This window comes from Pelodiscus sinensis, chromosome 2, assembly GCF_049634645.1.
Source record: "Pelodiscus sinensis isolate JC-2024 chromosome 2, ASM4963464v1, whole genome shotgun sequence".
Classification (NCBI taxonomy): domain Eukaryota; kingdom Metazoa; phylum Chordata; order Testudines; family Trionychidae; genus Pelodiscus; species Pelodiscus sinensis.
Genome location: NC_134712.1, coordinates 11,725,177 through 11,739,551, shown reverse-complemented (window position 1 = coordinate 11,739,551; position 14,375 = coordinate 11,725,177). Strand labels below are relative to the sequence as shown.

At 41.1% G+C, this 14,375-nt stretch overlaps 1 protein-coding gene across 1 annotated transcript in view; it reads left to right on the top strand.

The window, feature by feature from the left end:
• Positions 1–14,375, top strand: part of KHDRBS3 (KH RNA binding domain containing, signal transduction associated 3) — a 318,181-nt gene that overhangs the window by 47,198 nt on the left and 256,608 nt on the right. The gene's annotated exons all lie outside the window — the stretch shown is intronic.

The following is a 14,375-nucleotide window of genomic DNA, read 5'->3' as shown; positions in this document are numbered from 1 at the left end:
TACTGTTAGATTTTCTTACCTGCAACATGTATTATAGGTTACATTAACTGGGGAAACCCACTATAACTTCTTATTCTTGCATAAGGAGGCTTTGAAGGATGAGCTCCTGCAGCTAATTAGTTGGCTTTCAGAGAATAAGTTCAAGGTGAATCACACAACAATGGAAAACAAAGAGATGCTGTTTCCATGTTGTCATCTGGAGTGATACAAAAAGTTCACTTTTCATAGACTTCTTACCCATTGCAAAACAAGGCTGGTAATATGAAGACAAGTATTCTGACTCACATACCGACATAAAGAAATCATTATAGTAACATTTGACTGGCTTGATTGTCAAAAGTGACATTGACGGATGGTATGCAGGAGACGGTCAGTCAAGAAAGCTGAAATCTGCTCTCAACCTTGTCAATTGCTTATTGTGTGACTTCAGGAAAGCTACTTAAACTCTCTTTATTTCCATTTCCTAGTCTATAACATGCAGAGAATGATACTTACCGGCCTTTGTAGTGTGCTTCAAGAACTTTGGATGAAAGATGCTGTGTAAGGAAAAGGTATTATCGTCCACTTTAAAATAGGTGCTTGCAAAGTTTGGAATAAGTAAACAGTGCCAGAGTCTGCAAAGGTAAATGTTACAATCAATTATTAAATGTGTAGTTTGTTTTTTAGAGCACCACGCCTTTTTATCACGGTCATTTCAAATTAACAACAATATAGTATTAAATTATTATTCAAATTTATCTCCTGGTAGTGCACAGAGGTTTCAGGGTGATTGGAATCCCAGTGTGCCACGTTCTATACAAATAAATAATAAAGGAGACTCCCTGGTCAGTGTAAAGGACAAGACATAATAGACGAATGGGGCAAACAAGTGGGTAGTAAAAACCATAGAGTATTTCAGTACAAGTTAGTTGAGTGTGCAATTCTTGCCTACTACTAGAATTACAACTCCTTGTCTGCCTAAACATGATTAGATGGCAATATTTAATTAATATTCATATTTTAATTAGGTTTTCATTATTATTTAACTCTATAATAACATATGAAAGTAATAGGCAAAACAGCAGACACTCTTGTACATCACATTAAAACTACAGTGTGTGGAAAAGATCTCTCTCATTCCTAGCTTTGGCTCCATTGAAAAGCTAATTGATGTGATGGGCATTTAACCCTACAGCAATATTTTGGTTAAACTTCCATTTGCTCTGTAGATTGGACACAAATTCACTTTAGTATGATACTTCACCTTATTGGGATAAACCCTGAGCGGTTCGATGGAAGTCACAGGCACAACACATTTCAGGTCTTGACTCAAAGTTTGCATCTCCAGCTACAGATATAGTGAGGATAGCTGATATTATTCTCATTGGTGAGAACTATTAACCTGACTCTGCAACACTGAAGTAAATGTGAGTTCAGCCACTTGTCAGCGACCAGATCTTGGAAACTGTAGAAAGAGGAATATGAATGAGCACAAATTGGGCAAGGCTAGAGACAGCAGCAGCAGGGACAAGACCCAAGTAGAGATGCAGGCGAGGAATGCGTTAAGTAGCCACTGGACTGCTGCTGCTACTGAGCTGATGTATCAGACAATCAGGCGGGGTACTAAATCCAAGAGCTTCTCTCAGGACCATCTGTGCTCATCAGGTTGCCAGGACACTGGTGCTGCTGCAGGCTGGCCCCACTGCACTCAGTGGAAGCACGACTGGGTCACAAATAAGAAATAATGGAGAGCCAGTTATTATTCACTGAATATACAGCCTTCTTTTGCTGTAAGCAAATGTAATAATAAATAATAGTAATCATAATGATACAGCATTCATATATAGGAATCTTAAATACTTCATACAGACATCAATTAAATGTCACAGTATCCTTGTGAAGTAAGTGAGTATTATTCCAATTTTACAGGGGAAACTCAGGGATTAAATGAATAACCACGTACACATATAAAAATTCAGCCCTAAATTTTTCAGCAAGATTGCACGGATTTGGGAAAATATCCTGTTAGCCTTGATTCCCCGACACTGACTCACATTTGCTTCTCATAATAATTCATTTAAAAATATTCACTGAAGTAATTATTATATTTACCTATTTATGGAAAATATTGTAAATATAAAATTGTACTTTTATTTACCATGCATATGTGATCAGATTTCACTATATATTAAAGTAAATGAATAAGATTAAAATTTGAAAGTACTTTAGATATATTATATAAAAAATAGGAATGCCATTTGTTCATTACAATTTACAGACTGAATTTGTAGACATTATGTACATGCTTTGGGATTTGGTGCGGGTTCTGGAGAGACTCACAGCTGTTCGAAACATGTACCATCTTGTATTGGTAAGCTGATGTGTAAAGCATAAGATGAAGAAAACAAAATGCTTGGAGGGGGAAAAATCAAATAAAAACTTGTCTTCTTGATAAATCCAGACTTTCAGATGTCACACCACCGAGTGACAACGAGTGATCTTCATGGCTGTCCAGATCTCAGCAAAATTCTGCCTCTTTAGTCTACTTTTTGAAGTACTTTGATCTTGAGAGATCTTTATCACTTATAAATGAACCAGTTATTAATGGTCTCTTCTGAATTTCTAGAGAACTCTCATGGTTCTCATTAATCGTTAAGCCTAAACGATAGACGTGAACCTCTAGTTCCAAATCCGTATATTTTCAGCTCTGGCTCTTTACCTGTTATCATGGCCTTGGTGTCTTAAATAGCCAGAAAGATGCCATAATACAAGACACAAAACGTGCCAAAAGATTGCCTCCGTTTTGATCTATGATACATATGAAAAAGAAAACCATATTGAACTTCACGTTTCCATTTATCTATCAGGCCTCCACACGACATCCTCAAAGCCACCTGTGATACTTTTCTCAGAAAAGATTAAAAGAGAGATTAAAAGGAAGTTTATTGTTGCAAAGCCCTTTCTTGTATAATTCTACGTTCTTGTAATGGTAAACAATCTGACAGTCCATTTCATTTCTTTATTGGTTCTGTAAAAAAGGGAAATCTGTAACTATCCAAGTTCCCAAAGGATTGGACATTAAAAAAAATCTTTGGGCAATTAACAAATCCCACTGAGAAGAGTAGTTGATTACAATCCCTTTTCTCTACCATCCCACCTTTCCTGAGAAAAAATCTGACACAGTTCTCTTCTCTTCCTAAGCAAGTACCCTGTCCAGTCTGTTGTTCTTGATCTAGAATGACATCTAGAACCTGTTGTGTATTGTTTTGCTCTTTTCTATCTTATTAGTCTCCTTTATTTTAGCGAACATAATGAGGGTTGCTTTGTACCAGTCTTCTGTCCTTATTTTCATCCCCCCATCTAACGGGAAGGATTTTATGAAGGACCGTAACTACACAATCACCATCCCTTTTTATGAGCACAGACAACATACCCCTCTGCTCCCCGTCCTTTTATTACATTTACAGTCTGCCTGCCAAGGTACTTTTATGACTGTGGAAATGATTGCTGCACTCTTGATAAAGTCTGGAATATCCCTTGGTGCTTCATATAACTTGTCACAATATTCTTAACAGCAGTTCTTCATGTATTCCTGTGCGAGTGGCACTTTCTATCTACTCCCCTGATGATGCTTTAAAAAGCAGCAAGCATTCTGACATTGGTAAAGGGGAAAAAAAGTCCTTCTTTGTAAGATCTCTCACACTGCGTCGTGTGCTAATTCTTCCAAGTTTCTGCCCTGGGTTTCTTAGCTTGTTGTTGTAACTCACTGACTTTCCCCTTTGGCGAAAATAAAAATGTATGCCTTTGTTTTGTACAGTAAAGTGAACAAATTTTGAAGTGATACATTTGCTTCTTTCTAGGATGCTTCTGTACAAAGAGTATTTGTGTGTTACAGTAAGGGATATCTTTCTCACATAGACACGCATGTGCGCACGCACACACACATGTACACACTTTTCAATGTGATGGGAAGCTGGATGCATTTACCTTAAAGTATCTTATACTGAGGCTATGGCAACACTGCCATTTTTTTGTGGAAGAGGAAATGCAAATCGCGCTCACATTTCCATATCTTTTTCCGATTCTTTTTGCAGAAGAGGTTTTGCCGATAAAAAGCCCCGTGTAGACGGGGCCATTTGTGAGAAAAAAACCTCTTTTGCAAGATCCCATAAACCTCAATTTTTGAGGAATAAGGGATCTTGCAAAAGAGGTTTTTCTTCTGACAAATGGCCCCATCTACCCGGAGCTTTTCATCGGCAAAATCTCTTCTGCAAAAAGAATCGGAAGAAGAAATGCAAATGTGAGCGCGATCTGCATATCCTCTTCTGCAAAAAACCGGCAGTGTGGCTGTAGTGTAAGGAAAAACTTACTGGACACTTACATTGTTTCAGAATATCCACATTCCATACGTCTCTTCTTCATCAACTTGTCTGCATTTCTAGTGTACAACAGATTACATGATTTCTTACTGCACCGAAATGTGTGACCTAAATGGAATACAAGACCAACCAATAGTGTAGATTTGGATTCTCCTTCAGAGAACTTAATGGAGAAAGGAATTACTGAAGATCTTGTTAGAACACTTACCGGCTGAAGCATCAAACTCTTTGTGGTGGTAATTGAGACAGAAAATATATATACTGCATGGACATCTCTTTGAGCTCTATTAATAAAACAATTATTTTCCATTAAAGTACTTGTCTTGTACAAGTTAATCTTTCTCTTGCTCAAAAAAAGAAAAGACAGCAACTACACAAGACCATAGTTTCACCACTTGATTAACCTCTCTCCACTTGTCTGCAAATAAATGATTCCATGTAGGCAACCTCTTCAGAAGCCCTATAGACTAAATAGGGCAGAGAAAGGAATTCAGAATTACTATTGCCTGCTCCTGTGCATGAATAATACAAACACTGTATTAAATAAGTATTTGGATTAATTGCTATCCTGATTAGGTTTAACTGATTAACGGGGATGGGAACTACTAAGCCTGGCTGGAGCAGTCGCCTGGTCCCCCTCGCCCTTGTAGGGCTGCTGAATTCTCCCCTTGGCCTCTGGCTGCTTCTTCCCCCTACCTCGGCAACCCTGCACATTGCTGCTGCCCGCTCAACTAGCCTTATGCAGGGGTCCTAGCTCCTTGTGGGGCTGCCGGCTCACAGCTCGCAGCACTGTGGATTCGGCACAGCTGGAGCAGCCCTCTGCCCATGGCAGGATGCAGGTGGGGGCTGCTCCTGGGCACTGGTTAACCATTATCCAATAAGCATCATGTACTTACTGATCCTATTGAATTGAACAAACTGCAAGTCATCAGATTTTAACCCAATATTTTGAAAAAAACAGAAACATCTTACTGGCTGATTGTTTTGCATTTTTATCTGCCACACTTAAAGCCTTGTCTATGGAGTAAGGTAGAAAGGGGGCTTACTGTAACTGAGACTAGCACATGGGGGAGCAAGTAGGTTGGAATAGCAGAACACGTGCAAAGCGTGAAGAAAGGAGGAAGTGATGGATAGAAAAAAACACTGTCAAGTCCACTACATGTTAATGCCACAACAGCACATCAGATCATTTTTCTTGTACACTCTTCCTATTTCCATGTCTTTTGTCATGTCTGTTTAGACTGTAAATTCCTTGGGGCCAAAACAGTGTCTCCCTATAGAGTCTGAGCACCTCATATTCTATGTACTTCTGGAATATTAATAACGATAAAAACATGTACTCCTTTACCCAGACAGGCACACACTTCAATATTTCCAAAGAAACTGAAACCACAGCAGTCTTCTCAAACATCACTAACAAAGGGTTGAACATGGTCAGGTTTTGGATAGGAGATCTCTGAGGCAACCCCAAAGGGCAGCAAGAAATGGCATTGTATTCCTCTCTCCAGTGCCTAGATCTGCAAGCTGTCCTACACAGATGGAGCCCTGTACTCCTGAAGAGCACCACTTCTCATAGAATCATAGAACTGGAAGGGACCTCGAGAGGTCATCGAGTCCAGCCCCCCGCCCTCAAGGCAGGACCAAGCTCCGTCTACACCATCCCTGACAGATGTCTATCTAACCTGTTCTTAAATATCTCCAGAGAGGGAGATTCCACCACCTCCCTTGGCAATTTATTCCAATATTTGACCACCCTGACAGTTAGGAATTTTTTCCTAATGTCCAATCTAAACCTCCCTTGCTGCACTTTAAGCCCATTACTCCTTGTCCTGTCCTCAGAAACCAAGAGGAACAATTTTTTTCCTTCCTCCTTGTGACACCCTTTTAGATATTTGAAAACCGCTATCATGTCCCCCCTTAATCTTCTTTTTTCCAAACTAAACAAGCCCAGTTCATGAAGCCTGGCTTCATAGGTCATGTTCTCTAGACCTTTAATCATTCTTGTCACTCTTCTCTGTACCCTTTCCAATTTCTCCACATCTTTCTTGAAATGTGGCGCCCAGAACTGGACAAAGTACTCCAGCTGAGGCCTAACTAGTGCAGAGTAGAGTGGCAGAATGACTTCACGAGTTTTGCTTACAACACACCTGTTGATACAACCTAGAATCATATTTGCTTTTTTTGCAACAGCATCACACTGTTGACTCATATTCAACTTGTGGTCCACTATGACCCCTAGATCCCTTTCCGCCATGCTCCTTCCTAGACAGTCGCTTCCCATCTTGTATGTATGGAACTGATTGTTCCTTCCTAAGTGGAGCACTTTGCATTTCTCTTTATTAAACTTCATTCTGTAGGACTCCTTGCAGACACAATGGTCCAACAACACAAAACAGCTTGCAGGATAAGGGGATTAGACAACGAGACAACATTCCAGTGTAGCAGTGAGGGGCATTGTGTTGATTTGAGATGAGACTTATTTTTAAGACATTTTTCTCTAGATGCTGTATTAAATGCCATGCAGTGGCAACATTCAAACTCCAGGGCTGTGTCTAGACTGGCCAGTTTTTCCGGAAAATCAGCCATTTTTCCAGAAAAACTTGCCAGCTGTCTACACTGTCCGCTTGAATTTCCGCAAAAGCACTGACGATCTCATGTAAGATTGTCAGTGTTCTTGCGGAAATACTATGCTGCTCCCATTCGGGCAAAAGTCCTTTTGCACAAAACTTTTGCGCAAAAGGGCCAGTGTAGACAGCTCAGATTTGTTTTCCGCAAAAAAGCCCCGATCATGGAAATGGCGATCGGGGCTTTTTTGCGGAAAAGCGCATCTAGATTGGCACGGACGCTTTTCCGCAAAAAGTGCTTTTGCAGAAAAGTGTCCGTGCCAATCTAGATGCTCTGTTCTGAAAATGCTTTTAACGGAAAACTTTTCCGTTAAAAACATTTCCGGAAAATCATGCCAGTCTAGACGCAGCCCAGTAGTTACATTTAATTATACTCTGCCTAACTAAAATACACCTTTAATTTAAATTTGATATAGTTCCCATCTTTACTTCCTGTCCTAAACTGTTCTGAAGTGCTGCTTAGCACATTTTTGCCCAGAAGTGGCTGCATTTTTTTCCATGAGTCAAATATTTTCTCTATCTACAGAGTAGTTGGTTGAGTTAATAAAATGCTTCAGGATCTTTGGGGATGAAAGGCACTCTATATATCTAAGCTATTATTGTTAAGAGAACACTGAATGAGTTGTCCCTGTCTAGAGGCAATTCCAATATGTAGTCTGGTTGTTTATCTATAAATCATAGAAGCCTATATTACTGCTTTACTTTTCTGTCTATGAAACACATACTTAGATGACACCCTTTGAATCACTGAATGCTTCCTCGCAATTTCTCAAAGACAATATATTGCCTTTCTATTGTGAGAACATTTGAAATTCCAGGAAAGGGGAAAGCATTTGAGCACACTCAGGGTGTGTCTAGACTACAGGGTTTTGTTGACAAAAGTGGATTTTTGTTGACAAAACTATACCTGCGTCTACACTACCGCCGCGTTCTGTTGACAGTAAGTTGACAGAATGTGACAGTTTTGTCGATGGCGGTAAACTTCGTTTTATGAGGAATAACGCCTTTGTCAACAGAGTTTTGTCAACAAAAGGTAAGTGTGGATGCAGGGAAGAATTTATGTCAACAATAAAGGCCTCCAGGAAGAAGCCCTGGTGGACACTCCTGCCACAGCTTTCAACTCTATTGTTCCTGCCTGTAGCCATCTTTAAAAAGTACAGGCACCCAGGATTAGCATTCTGGCAGCAAGCCAGTTCCAGCCAGGGCCATGACTGTGCAGCTCTTCCTGGTAGGGTCCCTTGAAGCCATGTCCCAGGGACAAGCCCTGCAAGACCTCCTCTGGCCCTTCCAGGGACACATCCCCACAGGAAGCCAAGGGCACCAAACGCCAGGCACCCTCCTGGTCTGGGCCCGAGATAAAAGCCCTCTTGGAGCTCTGGTCCGAGAAGGAGGCTCTTCAGGCCCCACAGTCCAGATGGAGGAACGCTGACACCTACATCAGAATGGCTGATGGCCTGGGAAGGAATGGCCACCACCCCCATACCTTAGACCAAGTCAGAGCGAAGGTGAAGGAGCAGCAGCAGAGGTACATTATGGCCTATGAGCACAGCTCCCGCTCTGGGGAAACGGCACACTATTGTGCCTATAACAAGGACCTGAACTGGATCCTGGGGGCAGGGGAACCTCTGACTCCTGAGGGGGTTGTAGAGTCTGGCTTAGAGACCCCTGTGCAGCAGCAGCCGCAACTCCAGGGTGAGACCCCAGCAGAGGACCAGCAGCTCCAACAGGAGGAAGAGAAGGAAGACACCACCAGGAGCACAGCGACCCTGACCCAGGAGCCAGACACCCACACTCAGGAGGCCTCCCAGACAACTTCAGACACCGGGGAGGGAATATTAGGTAAGTGCTGCGAGGGTCCAACACACAGGGTATGTCTAGACTGCATCCCTCTGTCGGCAGAGGGTTGCAGATTAGGCAGGTCGACATTGCAAATGAGGCAAGGATTTAAATATTCCACACCTAATTTGCATAAAAATGGCCATCACGTTTTCCCGACTCAGCACTTTGTCAGCAAAAAGTGGCAGTGTAGAGGGGGATCTGTCGAGAAAGAAAGCCTTTTTTGGCAGATCCTGTAAACTTCCTTGCAGGACGCTCTGTTGAAAAAAGCCTGTAGTCTAGATTTATTTCAAAATAGGGAGCGTCTACACAGCACTTATTTTGAAATAGAGTACTCTTCCTCCGACTTCCCTTATTCCTCGTACAATGAGGGTGTGTCTAGACTACAGGGTTTTTTCTTAAAAAGTGGCCTTTTTTCGAAAAAACTTCCCCTGCGTCTAGACTGCCGCCACATTCTTTCAAAAACAAATTGAAAGACCGTGTCAGTTTTCTCGACCATGGAAAACCATGTTTTATGAGGAATAATGCCTTTTTTTCGAAAGTGCTCTTTTGAAAAAAGGCGCTATGTGATGCAAACTGTGCTTTTTCGAAAGAGAGCATCCAGACTCCCTGGGTGCTCTCTTTCGAAAAAGCAGCTTGCTTTTTTGAAAGTACTGGTTGTAGTCTAGATGCTCTTTTTCTAAGTCCTTAGTTGAAATTAACTTTTACTGCTCCTGGAATGAGGTGTAACAGTTAATTCGAACTAAGGACTTAGTTCGAATTGCCGTTTCACTGCTGCATGTAGCCGCGGGCAGTTACTTTGGGTTAGCGGAATTTCAAAATGGCAACCGGATGGGAACATGCAAATAAAGCCCAGGATATTTAAATCCCAAGCTTCATTTGCAACTTTGAATGCCTACATTAGCCTCCCTAGTTCGAAGTGTAGACATACCGTCAGTCTTCTCTTTTCCAAATTAAACAAGCCCAGTTCTTTCAGTCTTCCCTCATAGGTCATGTTTTCTAAGTCTTTAATTTTTAACCTTTAATTTAGGAATTGATTCTAGACCTTTTAACCTTTAATTTAGGTGTTGCTTCATTGAAATGACCTGCCTTAATAGTTTAACGCCAAGAGAGGACTCATGACTGAAGATCCATAGTGGAGGGAGGTGACTCTTTCTGGTCTCAAGCCAGGAACCAAGTGAGTCAGCTGGTTAGGGTCTAATCTGTAATGGAAATCAACAGACAAATTAGGCTAACTCAGGATCCAATGGGAGTGGCAGTACAAGTTTGAGTCAACCTGTGACTCATAATTTAAGCCCCATTGCTTCTAATTATAAATTACGAATTACAACTGAGGAGAGTTGGCAGTTTTTCAAAGGGACATTGTTAAGAGCCCAAAAGCAAGCTATTCCGATGTGTCAGAAAGATAGAAAACATGGCAAAAGACCACCTTGGCTTAACCACGAGATCTTGCATGATCTAAAAATAAAAAAAGGAGTCCTATAAAAAATGGAAAGTAGGACAAATTACAAAGGATGAATACAGGCAAACAGCACAGGAATGCTGGGGCAAGATTAGAAAGGCAAAGGCATAGAATGAGCTCAAACTAGCTATGGTAGCACCATGCAATGAAACTGCTCTTTACAAACCACCAGTAACTTTCCACAGACCAACAGTAGTCTACAAGTTACTGTGTGGGAAGTGCTAAACCTGGGGAATTCTTTAGTGCTCAAGTGGTAACGGATTATTCAGAGCTTGCCCCTTCAGTACACTGTAGCATGATCTTGTGTAAGTACTGTCTCAGAAACAGTATTTGAATATGCTTAACAGAATTACAAACGACAAGCCCCTCCAGACAATGTACCATGTTCTTACGGGTTGGGTTAACACTCCATTAAGCTGGTGGGTGTAACAGCTGCCTTTCATCTAGGATAAATTTAAGAAGCAATTGAGCTCTGTAATAGGGTCAACACCCTTCTGAACACTCCTTCAGTGGCTCTGCCGCACCCGGTCTCTGTGTTCCTACTTCCTTAATGAACTCTACAAACACCCTCTTCATATGGTCTAGGAACCTTTTGCTCACTTCTGTTGTTCTGAAGACTCTGCCATGCCTCAGTTTCTATTTCTTTTTCTCTTCTGGGTTTTTTTAAGAGACCAGCTTCTAGAGAGAGGCCATTCATGAGGTGGTACAAGTGGGCTGGACCAACTCCAGTCTGCCCTATAACAAACTCAGTTATAGAACAAATAGCTAAAACAATAGGGGTCACTGCCCAAAACACAGACGTGTAATAATTCAATGAGCTGAACCATACCGTCAAAGGGTTCAACTATGATTTGGTAACACGCTTGAGGCAGGGAAGTCATTTGCTTACAATTCTGTGTCTGTGTTTTAGAGAAGCAGCAGAAATCCAAGGAGACAACTAGAACGAGCATTAGGTGCAGAGATCTGCAGGAAAAAAATTAAAGGGAGAGTCTTTTGTACAGAGTATTGGCTGGAAAGAGGCTTGGAATTGTGAGCAAAAACAGTCTTTTTTTTATTCCTTCTGTGTTCAGGGAAAAACAACTTGGTCAACTCTGGCATGCAACCAAAAGCTGATTTTTATTTCTTTAAAAAAGAAATTCTGTATAACTGCTTAGAGCAGGGCTTCTCAACACGTGGCCCGTTTGTTTGCGGCCCGCTGTGTGGTTTGCGTTTATGGAGGGCTCAACATGCGGGTGGGATCCCTTGAACATGGCCTCCACTGGGCACACGCTCCACAATGACAAGTTAATATAATGGTCTTCTGCTGACATGCATTTTAGTAGTTACATTCCTGGGCTGTCATTGCTCATTAAAAGTGCTGTCACATGGGTGGAAATGGGGTAACTATTGCATTTTATTAATATCAGCAGAACTGACTTAAATGGGGCCTGTGTGTTGTGTAGTTTTTCCTTAATCTTTGTATTCATGCCCATCAGTGTGAAAAAAGCTATTTGCATATGTTTGCATATGTATTTGCATGTCTATGCATCTACACTTAAGTTGCAGCCCTCAGCCTGTGCTGTGAGTATCATTGTGGCCCCTGGGGCTTCCAAAGTTGAATAGCCCTTGCTTGAGCAAGTACTGAATAAGGTCTCCTAAAACCCCCCTTAGAAACAAGATTCAGGTGCTATGGACCACAATCAGGGCACATTCATACTTACGTGGATTTCTCACATCTTGCCATGAGCACACAGGGGTCATTTGCTCTCCTCTACAGGCTTACTTTTGTAATCTAAAAGTTCATAGACCTCGTGGGTATCATTCATAAAGCCAAATGGCTGAGAACTTAAACATTGGATAGGATCAGACTGAATCCCAATGATAATTCAATCTGGGGATATTCTGAACATGCAGCGTCAGAGTCTGGGTGGTGTTGATGGTTTGTTGGGGTAGGTACAGCCCAGTTCAGGCAATGTGGGGGGCTGACTACTTGACACCCCACCTCTTTCAGCAGAGACCCTTCTACTTTGTGGGGCCAAAGTCAAGCCTCCCCCGCCCCACCCACCCACCCACACACATTGCCCAGGGTCCAGTGAAGTCTGTCACCAGCCCTGGGAGTCAGGGAGTATTAGAAGATACTGAATAAATTCCTAAATCTGTAAGTGACACTTGGTAATTACATCTATGCAGTGCTCTCCTTACAGTGAGCTGTTGCCTGCCAGCAAAACACAAAGCCAGCTTTGTCCTTCAAGTAGCACTTGAGGTGCTATAATGTATTAAGCCTTCATAACATGTCTGTAATTGAAGGCTTTTGATTTTCCCCCCAAAAGCTAAGTTAGCAGGAGTGTACAGAAATTCAGCACTTACCAAAGAGAGCCGTCTTGTTAGGAAATATGTGCTTACCTGCAGGGGACTGCTGAATTGAATGTGTGAGAGCTGATCTCCAGGGCAAGGAAAAAGAAGTGGTTACATAAAAGGGATCACTTGTCCTCTCCTTACATATTTGAGTAGTTTAAGGGAGCTTCCTGAATGAGGCAGACAACAAACAAAAATGACATGAAATCTAGTGTTAGGAGACAGTGAGTGGACTAATGATGAGCAAAGAGAGACCAGCCAGCATGACAACTTATCTTATTAAGTCTTGTCATAATAGTAACCTGAAGACACAGGGCCTAACTCTACTTCCTTACACACTGTACATCCTGTCCATTGTGAAAAGGGGGCATGAAATGTTAACATGGGTTGAAAGGAAAGGAAAGGATTCTGACACACATACTTTTACACCCAGTTTTGTATTCACTTTGCACATATGTAAATGAGTGCACAGGGCAGTGGAGAATAAGGCACACTGAGGTGTATTGCTGTGTTTGTGGTAATTATATAACTTATGTTGCAGTTAATACATATAGGTATTACATTAAAATGTTAAAATCACAATTTCAGGAACAGCAAAACTTAATTTTTCTATAACAATGTTAACTGGTCTTTGTTGCATTTATGTATCACTTTCTTTTCCTGTTTTTCCATGCTATTGTAAATCTTTAGCTATATTTCATCATCAAAGACTGACAGTTTCAGAAGTCACTACTGATTACGGGTGATTCAGTTTTTGGTGTCCAACTTGAGACACCCGACAGAGCTGATTTTCAGAAAGTGCTTCTGCCCTTTTATATGCCTCAAATTGGGCCTCTAAAAATCACTAGCTTCTTTTGAAAATGTAAGCTGAAATGTTTACAGATCCTAAAGTTTATAAGGCCCGGATAACATGAACAGGATAGCATGAATTTACACCAAATCCTGTTATGAAACAAATCAAGAGAAAAGATAGACATTGACTTTGATGGGAGATTTAACTTTTGCATTTCTTAAGAGATATTTTAACTGTGCAACTTTAACACCAAATGTTGTTTATGCATCTCGTTTCCTTGTTAGTTTTCTTTTTTTATGAAAAAAGAAAGACAAATTACTTATATAATGTTGACATTCAACTGATCCCAATGAGTCTTTGAAGTTCACAAGTGGTTGAAGAAAAATAGGTGGGAGAAAAGTAAGTTTTTACCTCCACATGCATTTAGCAAAGTTGTGTTAATGAACAAAGCAGAAGCATGTCACTTATCTCGGTAATAGGATTCCAGGATTGTCACTATGTCAATTTGAAGCCTAGAATGTCTATTGAGTCAATGTGCAGTGATAAAAACAGCCACAACTATGGATGACATCTCTTTTTTGTTCAGAGTACCACCAGGCTGAATCATCACTGGGATTCATGGTCTGATCCTGTCCAACATTTAAATTCAGCCATTTCACTTTATGAATTATACCCATGAGTTCTAAAGGCAGAGTAAGACATGTATTTATGCCATGCCAAGAGTACTGAATCATTATATCAGATGTAATTATCAGTCACCACCTTTACCTAACAACTAATTTGTATGCAACAATGTCATTGGTTGTATGAGGCAGACTACACAGAAGATTAATTACTTGGCCCAACTGCCACTTATCTTCAAAATCAGCCACATAACAGCACAACCAGCAAAAATTACAATCCCAAATACATGAAGCCCCTCATTTGCGACCCTCACAAATCAACACAACTTTCCAGTTCTACAACAA